Below are 10,313 nucleotides of genomic sequence, written 5' to 3'. Positions count from 1 at the left end.
AGGACAAAGCTAATGTGGAAATTTACAGCTTCGTGATGTGATCTACTTTGTGGCTTCTCCTTTCCCCTGTGTCAAGCCATATTTACTCCCTAATTACCATGGTGTAACACTACTGAAGTCCTTCATATTAATTCATATGTGCACTGGTAAGAATTAAATCCGAATACAGCTCTTAAAAATTAGCATTTGCATATCTCACTAGAGCAAATGAATTGCACTGAGTCACCATGAAAATTGACTGGGTAAGCTAAACGCATAGTTTGGCTAGAGTCAGCAAGCAAGATACTTTGTCTCCACTCCCACAGACAGAAATCCACACCAAGATTTTTTGGTGTGCAAATGAGCCTGATTTACTTTGATTATAAAACAGACTCATAGCTTAATAAAAGAAACCAAAGTGCCTTAACTTGCATGTGCATGTGGAACCTCCATAAATTATGGTCATATATAATGAATGGAATAAAGCCGCAGAAGTTACATGAAAGCAAATGTTCCAATCAAACTTATGCTATGGTGCAAATCTGAAGTGACTTCACCAATCCCAGTTAAGTTTCCCTGAGTTTACATTGGCTTAACTGAAAACAGATTTTCTTCATTAGCATTCAGCTGAAACTTTCACATGACAAGCGGCATCAGGAGGCTGATTTTTAAAGAGGCAGCTTTCTCCACATTACATGTGAGATTCCTGCTCCTTGTGCAGCCTGAAAATCACATCTTGGAAAAGTATTACCTCTGAATGAAAATGGTCAGTCTGGAATGTTTTGTACCATCATATGCTTCTATGTGTGTGCTAGTACCTTGATGTATCTAACAGTCCCCTTTTCAGGGGTACAACATTACCAGCCATTGATAAAGACCAGAGTTCACCTGCCTTTCTGCTTCCAGTATTTATTTCAGGGAAGGCACATAGTATCTCCACTAAATTGTTGACTTTTCCTGCCAAGATTACAGAGCATGATTTTCAGACTTCATGAGATGATATAGCTGGAATGAAAGCACAGCCCTCTTTTAAAATCTAGTATCCTTCACAGTAGTTATTCAACATCTGACTGACAAAAATGATGGAACATCTGTGAAACTCCAGCCACCACGTATTTAACATGCCAAGGGCCAGCACTGCAGCCTTGTGCTGGAGGTTTCCTTCCCGAAGAGAGCATGAGCATCCCTTTACACACAGGCAGCTGAGTACTCGGGTAGGAATACCTGTGGCAGGAGGCTGTGTAAGCCCACCCCCTAAGGAAAGCAGAGTTGAGAAATACCCCTGAAGATCATGACCAGAGATGACACCTCACTATAACACTTCAACTTCTCCAGCTGTCACTGACATGTTCTCCAGTTTATTAATCACTGGGGGGGGTTACGAAAGGTTTTTATAGAATGATTTCTGCTGTTGACTTGTGAATTGAGCAAACTCACTGTCACACACTGTGTTCCTCTCTTACCCATAGCTTTTTGATCCTGATGTTTTGAGCCCTTTTGACAGGGGAAGATAAACTTCAACTCTAGTTTCCCATCTACCTATGAGCAATGGCTATGTGTGGGAGTAGCTGCTGGCAGAAATTTTGGCCAGACTTAGACCAAGTAAAGTCACTTCAGATTCACTTTTTTCTTTCTCACGCACAGGAATGTTCCTAGAGGAGGATGTTGTAATGAGGGTGTGACACACAGGAATGTCAGGAAGAAAATTAACTTCTTTATTTTCTGGCATAGAGAGATTTGGGGTAAGGGGTAAAAAAAAATTCATTGTTCTTTCCTGATGCTAAAGGTGGAGAAAACTATTCTGGGGGACCTTGCTAACCTCAGAAGCAGCCCCTGGCTCTCATCCCTAATAGGAGATTTTAATTGCTGCCACGAAAACATGTCAAGGATTCCATCAGCTGCCTTTTAAAGAGGTGAAGTTTTCACCCCACACAGAGCTGGGAACTTCAACAGGAGGCAGGAACACAGCATGAACTTGACAGACCCGGGCTTTTAAATAAGCAAGATGCGTTGTGGGAAACACACAAGACCTGGGAGCCAGAAACACCTTCCCACCATTGCCGAAGAGGGCTGCCGCAGCTCCCCTTGTGCTGTGCTGTGTCTGCAGTGGGCAACCAAAGGCAGGAGCAGCTGCCTGCCCTCGAGGGAAGGCATTGTGGATGGTGCTGTTCACACCCCTTTTCCCCTGAAAAGCATCTATTTACTGATGTTTAAAAATACACAGTCAAAGGTATGGGTGACTGCCACATCCTGCTCTTATCCCAGCACTGTTTTGATTACTGTGGTTAAGGCTGTATTGAGGGATCTGGAGTGCAGGACTCCAGTCTGAAGAACGGCTTCATTAAGGGAAAACACAACTCCCTGGCAGCAGCAAGCTTTGTGTTTACTGTCTATCCAGAGTTTCCAGCTGAGAAGAAACATGAACCTTTACTCTGTTTTGTGGTTTAATGTTGTTTTCATTGAGCTTAGCATCATGAAGGCAGGTTTGAAGCTGTTCTCCTCTCACCTGAAGTCATGACTGAGGCCCTTTTCCAGCACTGGGGATGAGATTGAAGTAATCAGCTTAATTCCAAGGTGAGCACGTGATGGGGACTATCACTTTAATCTGCTCACTATTTGCCAGAGTGCAAACATGAAGCAACACCAATGAGGAGTGGCCAGGAAGACTGACTCTCCTCAGAACTTTAAAACTGCTCTTCCTGACAAAAAGAGAATGAGCAAAATTCAGATCTTTAGATACCAATATACCACTCTTCCCGCTCCCCACAGGACTGTAGTTTAGGCTTTATTGTGGATGTCACTCTTGGGAGGCAATATAGGGGCAGACAGTAAAGGCACAGCTGGATGCCAGGCTGATGGCAACAGACTCACTGTGTGCCCACTCACTGATAAAGGAGAAGCCATAAGACAGCAACACCGTCTCCAGCTGGAAACCATGCCCAGACTTCTCCTGTGCAAGCTGGTTGGGAAGAGGCAGGGGACAAGGGAGGCAGAGAGCTGGTTTTGAGCTGGGACAGTTGAAGATTTGATAAAGTTAGTTTTGGATGTCAGGCCAAAATATGAGCCATGTAACAGTAATGGATGCATGAGATGAGGGACAACTTGCAGCAGCTTCTGAGATTTCTCAGTACGAAGCCAGGAAGGAGTTTGAAGCTTCAGAGCCGGCTCTGCCCTCTTCTTAACAGAGCCAAAGAGGGCAGCAGCATGCTGTGAACTGGTCAAAGGATCATATCTCACTCTGTTTCACAGTCTGAAGTGGTTGGAAGCTGCTGGACAGGGACAAAACTAAGATCATAGGTGCAATGAGGAGCTTTCATCTCCTAGCAGAAACCCACAGGGCTGGACAAAGAGGAGACAGACATTCACTTTAATGTTGCAGGCTGTAGCAAAAATATCTCATCTACAAACAAGTACATGGAGGACAGCCCATCATATCAGTCTTTTACACCTTCTGGAAAGTCATCTCAAGTGATTCCTGGTGATAAAATGTTTCATTTACTCCAGTTAGGGACCTTAGATGATCAGATCAGATTTCATAGAGGTAAATCGCAGCCAGCTAGATAAAAAACAGTGAAATATTTCATGACACTTTCAATTTCAAGTTCAACTCAATGTCACAGAAATAGCCTTGCTTGGAAAATATCTGTGAATCGAGATACTTAGTGCTTCAAGTACATCCAACAAGATCTATCTAAATAGCAACATTAACAAAATGATAGTGTGCCCAGGCTCTGCATGCAATAAAGCAGAAAGCACAGAGATTTTCTGCTTGGCTCTTAACTCTTTGACTGAAAGTTTTCATCTGCATTCCTGGATGAGGATGGTGATCTCTGCCTCACAGTGGGAAGTTTCTGTGGTAGTTTTAGTGTGCTGCAAAAAATCAGCTTTGAAACAAAATGAAGAAAAGCAGTGAATTCTGGTGTACAGGACCCAAACTACCTGTTTTTAGACAAGTAGAGAAATAGAGAAACCCCCCCATGGTAGAAAAGAAAAATACAACAACAACAGAACTTTCATTTAAACCAGATACGAATCATCTCACTCTTCCAGGAAACATCCATGACTTACTGAATGGTTGCAAAAACACAGCCATTGTGTTGCTGAAAGTTAATGCTTGACTTGAACAGACCTGCAAAAATAGCTGGGCAGTCTTCAGTCTAGCAGTCTTCAGTCCCATATCATGGTCTAAACAAAGTGAGATGACAAGGAAGACCTACCATATGGAATGATGGATAAATTTACAATGTGGAAACTGCTCAAACTTCTGAATCAAGCTGCTAGTGAAGTTTGCCTTTCTGCAAAACGAAGCCCTCAAACCTGCACATCCAGGTGCTCCTCATTGCACATATGAGCTTATTTTGTCCCTGTCCAGCAGATTTGAACTGGGACTGTGAGGTTATTCTAAAAAGCAATATTTCTTTTTCATTCAAAAACAAACGGACTTTCTGAAATCTGAATTTTGCGAACCAGAGCCTATGCAAAACCTTCTGAAATGGATGGGAAGATTCTTTGTCTGTGCCTGTTCTATTAAGTGAACCAAGATCATGTGAAATCACAGCAAACCTTATCACTCCTACACTTTCTTTCAATATTGATGGCTCTGAGTTGACACTGAATACTTGTGGCTTCATTTTACATAAGGGATAATATATGACTAATTGTAGCTGTCTCATGTGAAGGCACCTACAACTGCACAAGTCACCTTGGGCTGCTTTCACAGAGAACAGAGAATTAGTCAATGCAATTAGCACATACTACATGTAATGCATCTCAGGGAGATGACTATGTCTGGTCACGTGAACGTGACTGACTGTAGTGATACATCCCCTGACTAAAGGCTTGAGGGAAGGGATGACATCCAGAGGGACCTTGACAGGCTTAAGAGTGAAGCTGTGCAAACCTCATAAAATTCAACAGTCAAACACTGGTCATGCTTGCACATGGGTTGGGACAATCCTCAGTATGAGCACAGGCAGGGTAATGCCTGGATGGAGAGCATCCCTGAAGAGAAGGACCTGGGGATATTGGTAGATGAATAATTAGATATGACCTGGCAATGTGTGCTTGCAGCCCAGAAAGTCAGCTGTATCCTGGGCTTCATAAAGTGTGGCCAACAGGGCAAAGGAAGTGATTCTCCCCCACTACTCCACTCTCATGAGACCCCACCTGGAGCATTGCATCCAGCTCAGGTTTCCAGTACAGGAAAGTCATGGGTCTGTTGAAGGGGGTGCAGAGGAGAGCCACAGAAATGATTAGGACAGAGCACTTCTGTGAAGAAAGATGAAGAGTTGGGGTTTTCAGCCTTGAAAAGGGAAGACTGGAGAGACTTTCTTGCAGCCTTTTTATATATAAAGGAGTCTTATAAGAAAGATGGGGTGATACCTGTTACCAGGGCCTGTAGTGAAAGGACAAGGGGTAGTGGTTTTAAACTGACAGAGGGTAAATTTAGATTATATATTAGGGAGAAGTTCTTCACTACGAGGCTGGTAAGACACTGGCACAAGTTGCCCAGAGATGCTCTGGATGCCCCATCCCTTGAAATGTTCAAAGTCACCTTGGATGGAGCTTTGAGCAACCTGGTCTAGCAGAAGGCGTTCCTGCCCATGGCAGGGGGATAGATGACCTTTGAAAGTCCCTTCAAACTCAAACCATTTTTTGATTCTATGATAAGTATCTCAGATGTAGGAACTACACTATTGTAGCCTAATGCTAGAAGAGTTGGAAACCTTCCAGAGCCTCTGTGCTAGGCTAGGAAGTGTCAAGACAGGTACCTGATAGCAGATGGATTTATAATGGTTCAAGACTGTTCAAGTCCAGGCTGCATGAAAAAGAGCTTGAACTCATGTTAAGATATTGAATATACCTAGAATTTGCTGCTCCAGGAGGCAGGTTTGGTTTGATGAAGGGTTAAAGTTGCAGGCAAGTCCTGAAAGATGTGTCGGCCCAGGCTTAAGTGGCAAATTACAAATGCCCTAATTATGTTCAGTAGCTTTTTGTTCAGATACAAGATGTACACAACCAGTCAAAATAAAATGTCTCTAATTTTCTGTCATTGCCTAACTAAATTATTGCTATTCTACCTGTATTGTCTAAGTCTGCATTAACCTTAGCATCTCTTCTGATCCCTATGCATGTGAAGACAATGGCATTTTGGACACAAAAGCACTAGTGTTGGTGGTCTTGGTCACTAATGCCAAGAAACAATAAAGTTTTGAGGAATGCTTATAAACATGTCTGTTTCACTCCTGTAGACACAGTCACTGTCTACCTTTACATCAGAATTAAAGGACAAAATCCATTCAGGTAACTACTGAAGTAGCTTCTAGTTATAGTGAGGATAGGAACAGAAAGTTCTGCTTGTGGCAAGGAAGATTTACGTCAGACATTAGGAAATACTGTTTAAAGATAAGAATAGCAAAGCACAGGAATTGCCTGAGGATGCTGTGATACCTTTATACTGGAGGTCTTTAAAACCAGGTCAGACACACATCTATCAGGAATGACCTGGGTATAGGAGTTCCAGCCTCGGATATCTGTACATACTAGGTAACCTGTGAGTCCAAAACTGCTACCATTAGTGTTAGTTCCCTATAACCTTGCTTAAGGGTTGTGGAACTGAACAGAGAAATAAATGAATTGGGCTCTTCGGATATTATTCTTAGCAGGAAGCTCATCAGAATGCAGGAAAGTTTCCAGGACGATCTCATGATCTTGAAGCGCTCATCAAGTCGCTTCAACCAGCAGAAATTTATAATCAGATTCCCTTGCTTAACTCAAATGAGACCCAAGACCACAGGCAGTGTTTCCTGAGTGGGGTCTGAGGCAGTGGCCACGAACCTCAGGCCATTCAGTCTCCTGAAGTTTGAGTTCCAGGACATTACTGAGTGGCATACAGTGGAAAAGTGTGGAAAAATCTCATCATGTGGAGGTCAGACACAAGAAGCAATGAGTAAGACTATATGTCATTGATCAAGGAGAAAGACAGCTACTTCCACTGGGGTAGAGAAGCCTTTACTCAGCATTAAACACTTGCAAATTGCAAGTCTAAACTCAATCACATGTAGAAAATACCAATCACATGGCAAACACATTTCAGACAATACACAGGGAGTGAAATAAGCTCTCATGACCTATAGCATAACAGTTTGGGAGCTACTAATATATCAAACATGATGCTAGCTGGAAAAATGAAATGTCAGTGTTTTCACCTACAAATGTGATGACAGTTATGCAAGACAAAAGGTATCAGAAACAGTACAGCACTTAGACATGCAGAGGAAATTATGGGAAAAGGCTGTTATGCAAAATATATACATATAAAATCTGGTGACCAGTAAATAAAGTGCTTTAGCTTTTCCCCACCATCCCTCTGTGAAGCAGGAAGGACTTCTGTGAATGATACAGCTTAAGCAGACACAGAGTTTATCTCTAGATTCTCTATTTCCTTTTGTGCAAGAACAAAGAACAGGGCTTCCATGTCTTCTAATTTTTTGGGGGTTTGTTACATCCTACACACACATGCTTCCTCCTCCTCCTCCATGAGCAGACAATTTCTCACATTAAGTTGCTGAAGGATTCTGACAGTTTATAAAATGTTATGAAATTTTACAATAAAAAAAAGAAAATTATACGTATTTCCAGTAACCAGGAAAAACAACACACACTCTGACTTTGATTACAATATCTGTGGCGAGTGTGTGCCATACATAATTGATAACAGTCAGTCTGGCATTCACTTGCACAGTAAAATATTCTTATTGAATAAATTCAAATAACAGAGATCTAAATACCTGCTTGTTCCCAGACTAACCAGGACAAATGAAATGGTCTCAGTTCTCTACATCATTCATTCTTTACACCATTCATCATAATGTCTAAAGCCAAGTTTTAATTTGCTTTTAAATCTGGAATAATCTCATGAATGCCACACATAGTGAAGAAATTGCCAACAGCTCTTGACGCCTTCTTTCAGGTATTTATAGGGAGATTATCAGAAGCACTCAGCACTGGCAAAATACTGTTCTACTGGAGCAAATGGAACAAAAATACCCCATATAAGGTCTAAAAAGTCTTGACTAATAGTTCTGTGAGGAGAATTAAGCTTAAGTGGCATCTTAATTACCACAGTTTCACAATGTAATAGAGTTGCCTCCAGTGAGGTCCTTCATACTGTACACAGTACTTACAGTAAGAATAACCTGTGTTTCTCCTTCGCCCTGCACTTAGCATTTAGCACACACTACGCAAACATAGCTGGAGCAATTCATGAATAAGAGGTTGTTCAAAGTCAAATGGGCATAAGAAATGAAGTGTGCTAAGCAGAACTCTGAAGAATTGTCCATGCTATAGCTCCATCTAGCTATTAACCCATCTTCTTTGTCAAACACTGGAAGAAGCCTTGCAACTAGCTCACCTTGAAAATGCTATATTGAACATGGCTATCATCCAGCCAGACCAAAAGGAAACATATTCTCCTATTAATGTGCAAATGTGCGGTGGCTAATAGTGTTAATCACTGTTGAACAGGAAGAAAAGCATGTGCAAAAAGATAATGGTAAGTAGCTGATGGACAGAAGAGTTTTGTAGTGACTATTTAGCCACCCTCTGTGCTGCCCACTGGTGCTTCTGGACAATGTTTCATTGGGAGAAGCTCCACATTAAGCTGTGCTGCTTTTTCAAATAGAAAACTATCCAATTAAGAATCTTATTTCTTCTGAGCAGTCAACTATGCAGGCTTAACTGAACTACTGATGATGACTAAATCTTTTCAGCCATTGCAATATATTTGTACTGTGTGCCCCTGTGTGAGACGGAAATACTTAAACTGATAATGACAACGGGGTGGGAAGGTATGTGTCAGGCAAAACGCTGTGACTAAACTCCCATTTACAGCAAAGCAGCAAGCTCAGGCACTGGCAGGAAAAACATCTCATTGAATCAGCACTTCCCAAACCAGTGTGTGAAACTGAAACATGCAGCAGCATTGCCAAGTTTTGCAGAAGAGAACAAAGGATGCCTGGGAGTTGAATTGGATCCTAGCGCTTAAAAACTTGGTGTATAGGATGCTGTCCTACTTCTGAATCTTTGGGTAGCTTGTGTTGCATCGGCCTGGGTATCTCTTCACAGCACTACTCTATATAGAGCAGACAGACAGACTCCTACTTTCTTTATTCACTTGTTCTCCCTCCATTTTGGTATTCCTGCACTCTTTTATCCATTTTTAGGATAAGTAATTAAACACTGCTTAGCTCCTATTGAGCAGCAATAATAGTCTAAGCCATGGGAGTGGGAACATTTCCCTATTTCTCTTGCCATGTTTAGCAAGGCGTGCAGCTGAAGGGGATGGCGCTTGGAGGGAACTCAGTGATCTTGGCTTTACCCAGAGAAAACTTCCATGTGCACTTGGAAGGTTTTGAGAAAAGAAACTATCCTGTGACCCTGTTAACGGAGAAGCTTTGGGCTGGTGCAAAACTATACCTGCAAACATGGGGGGAGGCAAATATTTTGCAAATGGCAGCCACTTTAATGCCATTTGAGAACATGCTTTAGATGTTCCTCTAGGAGACTGCACATGTCCTGACTGGTGAAGCATTGCAGTTATTACAATTGACCTAGACTTAACCTTTGATCCTTGGAGAAGAGCTCTTAAGTCATTTTTTATTAGTCATCTCTTCTGGGTCATGCCTCTGCATCTTCCTCTGTCACAATCCTTTTCTAACTTGCCTCCAGGACAGATGCTGGCTGGCTTCTGGCTGTATATGCTATGGGGGAAATACACTCCACCACTTCTGCTTGTACCCCGAGGGCCCTACTTATCTTTGTGAAGGAAGCCTGGGAAAGTTAGCAAAAGACAGGGCTGTGTTTTATACCTGCTCTGCCTCTGATGAGAATAAGAGATGCAGCATGCTGTACAAAGTTGACTTAAGGTGTGCCACAAGTCAGCCAACTCTGAGGGCAATCTGCGTGGATAAAGCACTGCTTTGCTCTTATGCTTAGACATACCACTGCCGTAGCAATCTCCTGGTACAGGGATGTTTACATCTTTGCACAGCCCCTTTCAGAGTGGGGTCCTTCCATAGTGTTCTTGGAAATGCAGGCAGTAAATCTTTCAAACAACAATATCAAAGCTACATCCACTGCCATGCCATGCAGAAAGGTCTACACAGGCCCTGAGCTTTTCATCAGGAATGCTCAGCTTTCTGTATTCTTTTTTGCTCTACTGCTATCATTTCTTTACAAATCACAGCCTCAGGTATTGCTATTTTCTTTTTGCTTACAACAAAATCCCACTGGTTTCGCCAAGTGGTTTTCCTCCAAAAATACTCTTAATGCAG

At 42.2% G+C, this 10,313-nt stretch overlaps 1 long non-coding RNA gene across 1 annotated transcript; it reads right to left on the bottom strand.

The window, feature by feature from the left end:
• Positions 1-1,396: 1,396 nt before the first annotated feature.
• LOC133223502 (uncharacterized) lies at positions 1,397-10,110 on the bottom strand. Its single transcript, XR_009728593.1, has 3 exons — positions 9,982-10,110; positions 3,346-3,454; positions 1,397-2,164 (listed from the first exon to the last, which is right to left on the bottom strand). It is a non-coding gene; the product is annotated as an uncharacterized LOC133223502 (long non-coding RNA).
• Between the last annotated feature and the right edge of the window lie 203 nt (positions 10,111-10,313).

The sequence above is a fragment of the Neopsephotus bourkii genome, unplaced genomic scaffold, assembly GCF_033783945.1.
Source record: "Neopsephotus bourkii isolate Nb327-2 ecotype Australia unplaced genomic scaffold, CSIRO-AGI_Nbou_v1 NB_1637, whole genome shotgun sequence".
NCBI classification, from domain to species: Eukaryota; Metazoa; Chordata; class Aves; order Psittaciformes; family Psittacidae; genus Neopsephotus; species Neopsephotus bourkii.
The sequence above is the reverse complement of the archived record's forward strand: the minus strand, read 5'-3'. Positions and strand labels throughout refer to the sequence as shown.